Source organism: Lissotriton helveticus, chromosome 3_2, assembly GCF_964261635.1.
Source record: "Lissotriton helveticus chromosome 3_2, aLisHel1.1, whole genome shotgun sequence".
Classification (NCBI taxonomy): Eukaryota; Metazoa; Chordata; class Amphibia; order Caudata; family Salamandridae; genus Lissotriton; species Lissotriton helveticus.
In genome coordinates, this window is record NC_136062.1 from 454,120,463 (window position 1) to 454,134,547 (window position 14,085).

The following is a 14,085-nucleotide window of genomic DNA, read 5'->3' on the forward strand; positions in this document are numbered from 1 at the left end:
GTCGGTGCAGAGTGGCAGTGCAGAGTGCAGAGTGGCGGCGCAGAGTGGCGGCGCAGAGTGGCGGCGCAGAGTGGCGGCGCAGAGTGGCGGCGCAGAGTGGCGGCGCAGAGTGGCGGCGCGGTGGTGCAGAGTGGCAGTGCAGAGTGGCGGTGCAGAGTGGCGGTGCAGAGTGGCAGTGCAGAGTGGCAGTGCAGAGTGGCGGTGCAGAGTGGCGGTGCAGAGTGCAGAGTGGTGGTGCAGAGGTGCAGAGTGGCAGTGCAGGTGCAGAGTGGCAGTGCAGTGGTGCAGAGTGGCGGTGCAGAGTGGCAGTGCAGTGGTGCAGAGTGGCGGTGCAGAGTGGCGGTGCAGAGTGGTGGTGCAGAGTGCAGAGTGGTGGTGCAGAGTGGCGGTGCAGAGTGGCGGTGCGGTGGTGCAGAGTGGCGGTGCAGAGTGGCGGTGCAGAGTGGCGGTGCAGAGTGGCGGTGCAGAGTGGCGGTGCAGAGTGGCGGTGCAGAGTGGCGGTGCAGAGTGCAGAGTGGCGGTGCAGAGTGCAGAGTGGCGGTGCAGAGTGGCGGTGCAGAGTGGCGGTGCAGAGTGGCGGTGCGGTGGTGCAGAGTGGCAGTGCAGAGTGGCAGAGTGGCGGTGCAGAGTGGCGGTGCAGAGTGGCGGTGCAGAGTGGCGGTGCAGAGTGGCGGTGCAGAGTGGCGGTGCAGAGTGGTGGTGCGGTGGTGCAGAGTGGCGGTGCAGAGTGGCGGTGCAGAGTGGCGGTGCAGAGTGGCGGTGCAGAGTGCAGAGTGGTGGTGCAGAGTGGCGGTGCAGAGTGCAGAGTGGCGGTGCAGAGTGGCGGTGCAGAGTGGCGGTGCAGAGTGGCGGTGCAGAGTGGCGGTGCAGTGGTGCAGAGTGGCGGTGCAGAGTGGCGGTGCAGAGTGCAGAGTGGCGGTGCAGAGTGGCGGTGCAGAGTGGCGGTGCAGAGGTGCAGAGTGGCGGTGCAGAGTGGCGGTGCAGAGGTGCAGAGTGGCGGTGCAGAGTGGCGGTGCAGAGGTGCAGAGTGGCGGTGCAGAGGTGCAGAGTGGCGGTGCAGAGGTGCAGAGTGGCGGTGCAGAGGTGCAGAGTGGCGGTGCAGAGGTGCAGAGTGGCGGTGCAGAGTGGCGGTGCAGAGTGGCGGTGCAGAGTGGCGGTGCAGAGTGCAGAGTGCAGAGTGGCGGTGCAGAGTGGCGGTGCAGAGTGGCGGTGCAGAGTGGCGGTGCAGAGTGCAGAGTGCAGAGTGCAGAGTGGCGGTGCAGAGTGGCAGCGCAGAGTGCAGAGTGGCAGCGCAGAGTGCAGAGTGGCGGTGCAGAGTGGCAGCGCAGAGTGCAGAGTGGCGGTGCAGAGTGGCGGTGCAGAGTGGCAGCGCAGAGTGCAGAGTGGCGGTGCAGAGTGCAGAGTGGCGGTGCAGAGTGGCGGTGCAGAGTGGCGGTGCAGAGTGGCGGTGCAGAGTGGCGGTGCAGAGTGCAGAGTGGCGGTGCAGAGTGGCAGTTCAGAGTGCAGAGTGGCGGTGCAGAGTGGCGGTGCAGAGTGGCGGTGCAGAGTGCAGAGTGGCAGTGCAGAGTGGCGGTGCAGAGTGGCGGTGCAGAGTGGCGGTGCAGAGTGGCGGTGCAGAGTGGCGGTGCAGAGTGGCGGTGCAGAGTGGCGGCGCAGAGTGGCGGTGCAGAGTGGCGGCGCAGAGTGGCGGTGCAGAGTGGCGGTGCAGAGTGGCGGTGCAGAGTGGCGGTGCAGAGTGGCGGTGCAGAGTGCAGAGTGGCGGTGCAGAGTGCAGAGTGGCGGTGCAGAGTGGCGGTGCAGAGTGCAGAGTGGCGGTGCAGAGTGCAGAGTGGCGGTGCAGAGTGGCGGTGCAGAGTGGCGGTGCAGAGTGGCGGTGCAGAGTGGCGGTGCAGAGTGGCGGTGCAGAGTGGCGGTGCAGAGTGGCGGTGCAGAGTGGCGGTTACAGAGTGGCGGTTACAGAGTGGCGGTGCAGAGTGGCGGTGCAGAGTGGCGGTGCAGAGTGGCGGTGCAGAGTGGCGGTGCAGAGTGGCGGTGCAGAGTGGCGGTGCAGAGTGGCGGTGCAGGGTGGCGGTGCAGAGTGGCGGTGCAGAGTGGCAGTGCAGAGTGGAAGAGCGGCGGTGCAGAGTGGCGGTGCAGAGTGGCGGTGCAGAGTGGCGGTGCAGAGTGCAGAGTGGCGGTGCAGAGTGGCGGTGCAGAGTGCAGAGTGGCGGTGCAGAGTGCAAAGTGGCGGTGCAGAGTGGCGGTGCAGAGTGCAGAGTGGCGGTGCAGAGTGCAGAGTGGCGGTGCAGAGTGGCGGTGCAGAGTGGCGGTGCAGAGTGGCGGTGCAGAGTGGCGGTGCAGAGTGGCGGTGCAGAGTGGCGGTGCAGAGTGGCAGTGCAGAGTGGCAGTGCAGAGTGGCGGTGCAGAGTGGCGGTGCAGAGTGGCGGTTACAGAGTGGCGGTTACAGAGTGGCGGTTACAGAGTGGCGGTGCAGAGTGGCGGTGCAGAGTGGCGGTGCAGAGTGGCGGTGCAGAGTGGCGGTGCAGAGTGGCGGTGCAGGGTGGCGGTGCAGAGTGGCGGTGCAGAGTGGCAGTGCAGAGTGGAAGAGCGGCGGTGCAGAGTGGCGGTGCAGAGTGGCGGTGCAGAGTGGCGGTGCGGTGGTGCAGAGTGGCAGTGCAGAGTGCAGAGTGGCGGTGCAGAGTGGCGGTGCAGAGTGGCGGTGCAGAGTGGCGGTGCAGAGTGGCGGTGCAGAGTGGCGGTGCAGAGTGGCGGTGCAGAGTGGCGGTGCAGAGTGGCGGTGCAGAGTGGCGGTGCAGAGTGGTGGTGCAGAGTGGCGGTGCATAAGAAGGACATCACAGGCAAGTGGTGCAATATTCGCACATTCACAAGGAGATCACTAGCAGTACAGTACACACCACATGAATACACTCCATAACACATAGCAACAATACATTGGCATTTACAATGCCATTAGCTCAAACTCAAATAAATCCGAGCCCGATTGCATTTCTAATGCTTGTTTAGACTTTGTGCTAGTGTCTTGCTGACATTGCATTCCAGGATTTTGACCGGGTTCTGTAGAAAAGAAATCTGTCTGTAATCAAGGGGTTCACTGCCTTTATGGTAGAATTTGGTGTTAAACAGAACAGCACAAATAAATAGATTTTAAGAGGTTAATGCGTCCTGTTTAGTGGAATGCATTTAATTTCTGGTTTGACAATTTAAACAATAATACAAAATAAGTTCATTCATATGCAACTAGAAAAAACAATCTGTATTTGGAAATCTGGAATGTAATTCTGTATGAGTGGTTTTCCCACCATCGCTTTGTGTAAATAGCAGGGGCTTTCCCATGAAGAAAATGAGAGCAGCCTCTGTCATTAGGTCACAAACAACGAGGCCGCACAGCTGTCTCGGGGAAATTCAGAAAGTTGACAGGCATACTCTCTGCCTGTAGCTTACCATTGGCTTTGTGGTTTGTAACTAGGCCTGGGCAGCACATCTTGCTCCGTTTGCGGAATTTGCATAATTTGGGTTATTTAGAGTACTGCGGAGAAGGCAAAATTGCCCAAAATTCTGCGTTTCGCGACTTTGTGAAATTTTTTGCTTATTCGCGTTTTCTAAATGCGTGTTCGCGAGATATTTCCCCACGAGCACGCAAACAGCAATTGCTAACAGGAAAAAAGCATCGCGAACAAGCAATTACGCGTGTTCGTGGAATTTCTGTGTGTTCGCGGATATTTTTTACAGTTTCGCGGAGATTTGCATAACGTGATTACGCAAATTCCGCCCACCCCTAATAGTAACTCATGTTTTTGGGCTTTCTATTGGACGGCTTTATGTGCTTTAGGCAGTCCAGCTCGAACTCATTCCTCCCCCTACACAAACCTTGTTTACTGTATACTTCCACGAACTCGCCTTCTGTAAACAGGCCTTTAAATCTTGTTCTTATCTTGTCTCATTTGCGGTACATTCCAAGACAGAGATCACGTGAGGCTGTGTCTTCCAGGGAGTCTGGTGTTTATTTTTACATTTCTGACTTCAATGTGAGATGAATAATGTGACGATCATGCTGGCTCGTGGGGGCTGCTGGGGGAAGGCTGTACAGATGTTATTCCTTTTCCTAGCACACAGCAAAATGTAATTGTCTGCAAACGGACTGTGCTGACCATCAAATAAATACAATGGGTGCAGACATTTCCACACATAACAGATTGTGTGCTGTATACTTTTATCAGTAAAACGGTATGTGAGTGCAAATGTAAGAGTCGTTTCAATCGAAGGTGTTGTTTGTAATGGCGGTACGCTACCACAGAGTGCATACTCCACTGCACCCCACTGTACTCAGCACCTCCCCACTCCACTCTACTCTGACAATGCACTCTACCTCACACTGCTCTACTATACACCACAGCAGTCTTCGCCCCTGCATTCTACACCACTATGCACCACACCACTCTGCCACCTTACTCTGCAACACTGCATTCTATGCCAAATGAACTCTACACCACTTTACTCATAACCGATGCACTGGACACCAATATACTCTGCAACAAATCACTCTATTCCACAACACTGTACACCACTATATTCTACTTTGCGTTACTGAACTCTACGCCACTGAACTCTACGCCACTGAGCTCTACGCCACTGAGCTCTACGCCACTGAGCTCTACGCCGCTGAGCTCTACTCCGCTGAGCTCTACTCCGCTGAGCTCTAATCCGCTGAGCTCTACTCCGCTGAGCTCTACTCCACTGAGCTCTACGCCGCTGTGCTCTACTCCACTGAGCTCTACTCCGCTGAGCTCTACTCCGCTGAGCTCTACTCCACTGAGCTCTACTCCACTGAGCTCAACGCCACTGAGCGCTATGCCACTGAGCGCTACGCCACTGAGCTTTACGCCACTGAGCTCTACGCCACTGAGCTCTACGCCACTGAGCTCTACGCCACTGAGCTCTACTCCACTGAGCTCTACTCCACTGAGCTCAACGCCACTGAGCGCTATGCCACTGAGCGCTACGCCACTGAGCTCTACGCCACTGAGCTCTACGCCACTGAGCTCTACGCCGCTGAGCTCTACTCCGCTGAGCTCTACTCCGCTGAGCTCTAATCCGCTGAGCTCTACTCCGCTGAGCTCTACTCCACTGAGCTCTACGCCGCTGTGCTCTACTCCACTGAGCTCTACTCCGCTGAGCTCTACTCCGCTGAGCTCTACTCCGCTGAGCTCTACTCCACTGAGCTCAACGCCACTGAGCGCTATGCCACTGAGCGCTACGCCACTGAGCTCTACGCCACTGAGCTTTACGCCAGTGTACTCTAAGCCACTGAACTCTACGTCACTGAACTCTACGTCTCTGAACTCTACTCCACTGAACTCTACGCCACTGAGCTCTACGCCACTGAGCTCTACGCCACTGAGCTCTACGCCACTGAGCTCTACGCCACTGAGCTCTACGCCACTGAGCTCTACCCCACTGAACTCTACCCCACTGAGCTCTACTACGCTGAGCTCTACTCCGCTGATCTCTACTCCACTGAGCTCTACTCCACTGAGCTCTACTCCACTGAGCTCTACTCCACTGAGCTCTACTCCACTGAGCTCTACGCCAGTGTACTCTAAGCCACTGAACTCTACGTCACTGAACTCTACGTCTCTGAACTCTACTCCACTGAACTCTACTCCACTGAGCTCTACGCCACTGAGCTCTACGCCACTGAGCTCTACGCCACTGAACTCTACGCCACTGAGCTCTACGCCACTGAGCTCTACTCCACTGAGCTCTACTCCACTGAACTCTACTTCACTGAGCTCTACTCCACTGAACTCTACTCCACTGAGCTCTACGCCACTGAACTCTACGCCACTGCGCTCTACGCCACTGCGCTCTACGCCACTGCGCTCTACGCCACTGCGCTCTACGCCACTGAGCTCTACGCCACTGAGCTCTACGCCTCTGAGCTCTACGCCTCTGAGCTCTACGCCACTGAGCTCTACGCCACTGAGCTCTACGCCACTGAGCTCTACTCCACTGAGCTCTACTCCACTGAGCTCTACTCCACTGAGCTCTACGCCACTGAGCTCTACGCCACTGAACTCTACTCCACTGAGCTCTTCTCCGCTGAGCTCTACTCCGCTGATCTCTACTCCACTGAGCTCTACTCCACTGAGCACTACGCCACTGAGCACTACGCCACCGAGCTTTACGCCAGTGTACTCTAAGCCACTGAACTCTACGTCACTGAACTCTACGTCTCTGAACTCTACGTCTCTGAACTCTACTCCACTGAACTCTACTCCACTGAACTCTACTCCACTGAACTCTACGCCACTGAGCTCTACGTCACTGAACTCTACGTCTCTGAACTCTACTCCACTGAACTCTACTCCACTGAACTCTACTCCACTGAGCTCTACGTGACTGAACTCTACGTCTCTGAACTCTACTCCACTGAACTCTACTCTACTGAACTCTACTCCACTGAGCTCTACGTCACTGAACTCTACGTCTCTGAGCTCTACTCCACTGAACTCTACTCCACTGAACTCTACGCCACTGAGCTCTACTCCACTGAGCTCTACGCCACTGAGCTCTACTCCACTGAGCTCTACTCCACTGAGCTCTACTCCACTGAGCTCTACTCCACTGAGCTCTACGCCACTGAGCTCTACGCTACTGAGCTCTACGCCACTGAGCTCTACGCTACTGAGCTCTACGCCACTGAGCTCTACTCCACTGAGCTCTACTCCACTGAGCTCTACACCACTGAACTCTACGCCACTGAACTCTACGCCACTGAACTCTACGCCACTGAGCTCTACGCCACTGAGCTCTACGCCACTGAGCTCTACGCCACTGAGCTCTACTCCACTGAGCTCTACGCCACTGAGCTCTACGCCACTGAGCTCTACTCCACTGAGCTCTACTCCACTGAACTCTACTCCACTGTGCTCTACTCCACTGAGCTCTACGCCACTGAGCTCTACGCCACTGAGCTCTACGCCACTGAGCTCTACGCCACTGAGCTCTACTCCACGGAGCTCTACTCCGCTGAGCTCTACTCCGCTGAGCTCTACTCCGCTGAGCTCTACTCCGCTGAGCTCTACTCCACTGAGCTCTACTCCGCTGTGCTCTACTCCGCTGTGCTCTACTCCGCTGTGCTCTACTCCGCTGAGCTCTACTCCGCTGAGCTCTACGCCACTGAGCTCTACGCCACTGAGCGCTACGCCACTGAGCTCTACGCCAGTGTACTCTAAGCCACTGAACTCTACGTCTCTGAACTCTACTCCACTGAGCTCTACTCCACTGAGCTCTACTCCACTGAGCTCTACGCCACTGAGCTCTACGCCACTGAGCTCTACGCCACTGAGCTCTACGCCACTGAGCTCTACGCCACTGAGCTCTACGCCTCTGAGCTCTACGCCACTGAGCTCTACTCCACTGAGCTCTACGCCACTGAGCTCTACTCCACTGAGCTCTACTCCACTGAGCTCTACTCCGCTGAGCTCTACTCCGCTGAGCTCTACTCCGCTGAGCTCTACTCCGCTGAGCTCTACTCCGCTGAGCTCTACTCCGCTGAGCTCTACTGCGCTGATCTCTACGCCACTGAGCTCTACGCCACTGAGCTCTTCTCCACTGAGCTCTACTCCACTGAGCTCTACTGAGCTCTACGCCACTGAGCTCTACGCCACTGAGCTCTACGCCACTGAGCTCTACTCCACTGAGCTCTACGCCACTGAGCTCTACGCCACTGGGCTCTACGCCACTGAGCTCTACGCCACTGAGCTCTACGCCACTGAGCTCTACGCCACTGAGCGCTATGCCACTGAGCGCTACGCCACTGAGCTTTACGCCAGTGTACTCTAAGCCACTGAACTCTACGTCACTGAACTCTACGTCTCTGAACTCTACTCCACTGAACTCTACCCCACTGAGCTCTACCCCACTGAGCTCTACGCCACTGAGCTCTACGCCACTGAGCTCTACGCCACTGAGCTCTACGCCACTGAGCTCTACGCCACTGAACTCTACTCCACTGAGCTCTACTCCACTGAGCTCTACTCCACTGAGCTCTACTCCACTGAGCTCTACGCCACTGAACTCTACGCCACTGAGCTCTACGCCACTGAGCTCTACGCCAGTGAGCTCTACGCCACTGAGCTCTACGCCACTGAGCTCTACTCCACTGAGCTCTACGCCACTGAGCTCTACGCCACTGAGCTCTACGCCACTGAGCTCTACGCCGCTGAGCTCTACGCCGCTGAGCTCTACTCCGCTGAGCTCTACTCCGCTGAGCTCTACTCCGCTGAGCTCTACTCCGCTGAGCTCTACTCCACTGAGCTCTACTCCACTGAGCACTACGCCACTGAGCACTATGCCACCAAGCTTTACGCCAGTGTACTCTAAGCCACTGAACTCTACGTCACTGAACTCTACGTCTCTGAACTCTACTCCACTGAACTCTACTCCACTGAACTCTACTCCACTGAACTCTACGCCACTGAGCTCTACGTCACTGAACTCTACGTCTCTGAACTCTACTCCACTGAACTCTACTCCACTGAGCTCTACGTCACTGAACTCTACGTCTCTGAACTCTACTCCACTGAACTCTACTCCACTGAACTCTACTCCACTGAGCTCTACGCCACTGAGCTATACGCCACTGAGCTCTACTCCACTGAGCTCTACTCCACTGAGCTCTACTCCACTGAGCTCTACTCCACTGAGCTCTACTCCACTGAACTCTACTCCACTGAACTCTACTCCACTGAGCTCTACGCCACTGAGCTCTACGCCGCTGAGCTCTACGCCGCTGAGCTCTACGCCGCTGAGCTCTACGCCGCTGAGCTCTACGCCGCTGAGCTCTACGCCGCTGAGCTCTACGCCGCTGAGCTCTACTCCACTGAGCTCTACTCCACTGAGCTCTACGCCACTGAGCTCTACGCCACTGAGCTCTACTCCACTGAGCTCTACTCCACTGAGCTCTACTCCACTGAACTCTACTCCACTGAGCTCTACGCCACTGAGCTCTACGCCACTGAGCTCTACGCCACTGAGCTCTACGCCACTGAGCTCTACGCCACTGAGCTCTACGCCACTGAGCTCTACGCCACTGAGCTCTACGCCACTGAACTCTACTCCACTGAGCTCTACTCCACTGAGCTCTACTCCACTGAACTCTACTCCACTGAACTCTACTCCACTGAACTCTACTCCACTGAACTCTACTCCACTGAACTCTACGCCACTGAGCTCTACGCCACTGAGCTCTACGCCACTGAGCTCTACGCCACTGAGCTCTACGCCACTGAGCTCTACTCCACTGAGCTCTACGCCACTGAGCTCTACTCCACTGAGCTCTATGCAACAGTACTCTACAACAATCCACTCTAAGTCACTCTAATCTACACTACTGCACTCTGACACTCTACTCTGTACCACTGCAATCTACACCACTTGACTTGACTCTGAAACAATCTACTCTGCCACTGCAGTGTGCACCACTCTATTGCACTCTGTGCCACCCCATGCCACTGCACTCTATACCACTTTACTCAAACCCAATACACTGTATGCCACTGCACTGTAGGCAAATCTACTCTGCAGCACTGCACTCTATTTGCACTCTACTCTGTACCACTGCACTCTACACCTTTGCACTCTCTCACTTTACTCTGAAGCTCTGTACTCCTTTGGACTCCAGAGCAATGTATTCAACGCCACTGTACTCTATGCCACAGCACTCTGCATCACTCTACACCACTCTTCTGCACTCTTCGCCAATTAACTCTACACCACTCTAATCTACTGTACACCACTGCACTCTGATAGTGCACTTTATTGTACGCCTCTCTACTATGCACCACTTCATTGTATGTCAGTACACTCTACCCCACTCTACCATGCACCACTGCACTCTACATCACTCCACACTAATCCACTCTGCAACACTGCACACTACTCCATACAACTCCACTCCACCCTGTACCACTCCTTCATTCTGAAACAATCTACTCTATGCTACACCATTCCATTCCGCTGTAATTTGTGGCACTTTACTCCATTCTGCACCTCTCCACTCTACGCCACTGCAATCAACGATGCGCCTCTCTCAACGCCACTCTACGCCACTGCACTGTACCCTGCACTGCTCTGCTCTGAAACAATATACTCTCCACCACTGCACTCTGCGCCTCTCCACTCTGCGCCACTGTGCTCTACACTACACCACTCTACTCTAAACCACTGCACTCTGCGCCAATTAACTCTATACCACTTTACTCAAAACCAATGCAGCCTATGCCACTGTACCTATGCCAACTTCTTTGCACCACTGCACTTTACAACACTGTACTCTATTAACTTATATTCTATGACACTGCACTCTACGTCCCTGCATGCTATGCCACTCTACACCATTGCACTCTACGTCATCACACTTTATGCCACTCAATTCTACTGTGCACCACTTTACTATACGTCAGTGGTCTCTTCAAGACTCTACTCTGCACCACTCTATTCCACTGAACTCTACGCCACTGAACTCTACACCACAGAGCTACTGAACTCTACGCCACAGAGCTACTGAACTCTACGCCACAGAGCTACTGAACTCTACGCCACAGAGCTACTGAACTCTACGCCACAGAGCTACTGAACTCTACGCCACAGAGCTACTGAACTCTATGCCACAGAGCCACTGAACTCTACGACACAGAGCTACTGAACTCTACGCCACAGAGCCACTGAACTCTACGCCACAGAGCCACTGAACTCTACGCCACAGAGCTACTGAACTCTACGCCACAGAGCTACTGAACTCTACGCCACAGAGCTACTGAACTCTACGCCACAGAGCTACTGAACTCTACGCCACAGAGCCACTGAACTCTACGCCACAGAGCCACTGAACTCTACGCCACAGAGCCACTGAACTCTACGCCACAGAGCTACTGAACTCTACGCCACAGAGCCACTGAACTCTACGCCACAGAGCTACTGAACTCTACGCCACAGAACTACTGAACTCTACGCCACAGAGCTACTGAACTCTACGCCACAGAGCTACTGAACTCTACGCCACAGAGCTACTGAACTCTACGCCACAGAGCTACTGAACTCTACGCCACAGAGCTACTGAACTCTACGCCACAGAGCTACTGAACTCTACGCCACAGAGCTACTGAACTCTACGCCACAGAGCTACTGAACTCTACGCCACAGAGCTACTGAACTCTACGCCACAGAGCTACTGAACTCTACGCCACAGAGCCACTGAACTCTACGCCACAGAGCCACTGAACTCTACGCCACAGAGCCACTGAACTCTACGCCACAGAGCTACTGAACTCTACGCCACAGAGCCACTGAACTCTACGCCACAGAGCCACTGAACTCTACGCCACAGAGCTACTGAACTCTACTCCACAGAGCCACTGAACTCTACGCCACAGAGCCACTGAACTCTACGCCACAGAGCCACTGAACTCTACGCCACAGAGCCACTGAACTCTACGCCACAGAGCCACTGAACTCTACGCCACAGAGCCACTGAACTCTACGCCACAGAGCCACTGAACTCTACGCCACAGAGCCACTGAACTCTACGCCACAGAGCTACTGAACTCTACGCCACAGAGCTACTGAACTCTACGCCACAGAGCTACTGAACTCTACGCCACAGAGCTACTGAACTCTACGCCACAGAGCTACTGAACTCTACGCCACAGAGCTACTGAACTCTACGCCACAGAGCTACTGAACTCTACGCCACAGAGCTACTGAACTCTACGACACTAAACTCTCTGACCCTGCACTCTGACAGTCTACTCTGCATGACCGCACTCTATGCCACTGTAATGTATGCCACTTAACTCTACTCCACACCACTCAGCTCTGTCACTCTAATGCACTCTATGCCACTTCACTCCAGAACTGCACTCTATGCCACCACATACCCTACATCAATGCACTCTAACCTGCACCAGTCAACTGTATACCACTTGACTCTACACCACTCTACTTCACTTTGTGCCACTCTACGCCATGGCATCTGTAATCTACAAGGCACTGCTCTATTTGATGCAACTCCACACTATGCTACTCTGTCATTGCACACTACCCAAATGCACTCTACACCACTTAGCACAAAATCGTTGCACTCTACGTCTGCTCTGCACCACTGTACTTTACAGCACTTCATGCTGGGCCACTCTACTACACTCCACTCTGATACTCCACTCTATAATGCTCCACTCCATTAAACTCTCTTCCAGTGACACTCTACTCCCCTCTATGCCCCTCCACTCTACAGCACTCTACTCCACTATATGCCCCTCCACTCTACAGCACTCTACTCCACCCTCCACTCTACAGCACTCTACTCCACTCTATGCCCCTCCACTCTACAGCACTCTACTCCACTCTATGCCCCTCCACTCTACAGCACTCTACTCCACTCTATGCCCCTCCACTCTACAGCACTCTACTCCACTCTATGCCCCTCCACTCTACAGCACTCTACTCCACTATATGCCCCTCCACTCTACAGCACTCTACTCCACTATATGCCCCTCCACTCTACAGCACTCCACTCCACTATATGCCCCTCCACTCTACAGCACTCTACTCCACTATATGCCCCTCCACTCTACAGCACTCTACTCCACTCTATGCCCCTCCACTCTACAGCACTCTACTCCACTCTATGCCCCTCCACTCTACAGCACTCTACTCCACTCTATGCCCCTCCACTCTACAGCACTCTACTCCACTCTATGCCCCTCCACTCTACAGCACTCTACTCCACTCTATGCCCCTCCACTCTACTGCACTCTACTCCACTCTATGCCCCTCCACTCTACAGCACTCTACTCCACTCTATGCCCCTCCACTCTACAGCACTCTACTCCACTATATGCCCCTCCACTCTACAGCACTCTACTCCACTCTATGCCCCTCCACTCTACAGCACTCTACTCCACTCTATGCCCCTCCACTCTACAGCACTCTACTCCACTCTATGCCCCTCCACTCTACAGCACTCTACTCCACTATATGCCCCTCCACTCTACAGCACTCCACTCCACTATATGCCCCTCCACTCTACAGCACTCTACTCCACTATATGCCCCTCCACTCTACAGCACTCTACTCCACTCTATGCCCCTCCACTCTACAGCACTCTACTCCACGACATTCTATGACACTATTCCATTATGCGACGCTCTGCTTAAATCCCTCTATGCCACTTTACTTCACTCTGTTCTATGAAACACTCCTCCACTCCACTCTGAGACTCTACTCTGCTGTATGCCATTCGTCAACACTTTACTCCAGTCTACACAACACCCCCATATGCTACTTCCCTCTACACCACTCCACAGCACTCTATGCCACTTCACTCTGACACTGTGCTCCACTCTACGCCACTCAACTCTACGACACTCTACTCCCTCCATAACTCTGTATGCTATTCCTTGACACTCCACGTCACTCCTCTCAAGTCTGCTGTAAGCCAATCCACACCCGTCCATAACACTCCACTCTACAACACTCAACTCCACTCTTCTTTACCCTACGAGCTTTTACCCGTGCCAAACAGCAGCCACTCTGGTAAAACATACTGGCACATCTAATAGCTCTTGAATAGACGAGACCTATTGGCTTTGCCAATGCTTCTTTCTGTTCTGACGTTACTTAGAAAAGTAAAGCTCAGGACAGATGATTTGGTGCGTTTGTGTTCTGTTTACCCCGAGCCCTGACTGTTTGTGAGTATGAATGAGACTCCTGTGATTGGGTGTAGGAATGATTCTATGGAAGTGACGTGGCACACGTGTAGGTATGGGGTGTGCATTACATGTTTTGTGAAACCCCATACAACTGTCCTTCGTGGATGGGGGATCCCCATAGGCTGCTGGTCCCAGCTTGTGATGCCCTAGTATCGCTGTATTATGGGATTGGAAGGTATTGATCAGAGCACGCTGGCGGCAGATAGTGACAGCGCCAGGTGTCTTTGCTGATGTTGGGGGCGGGGCCCACTGGCCCTCTGCTTCTCTCACGACATAACATCTGCCCCTTTGCTACTGAACCCCCGGAGATCCT

General features: G+C 54.6%; 1 protein-coding gene across 2 annotated transcripts in view; it reads left to right on the top strand.

Moving 5' to 3' along the window:
• Positions 1 to 14,085, top strand: part of TSPAN18 (tetraspanin 18) — a 338,313-nt gene that overhangs the window by 306,132 nt on the left and 18,096 nt on the right. The window lies entirely within an intron of this gene.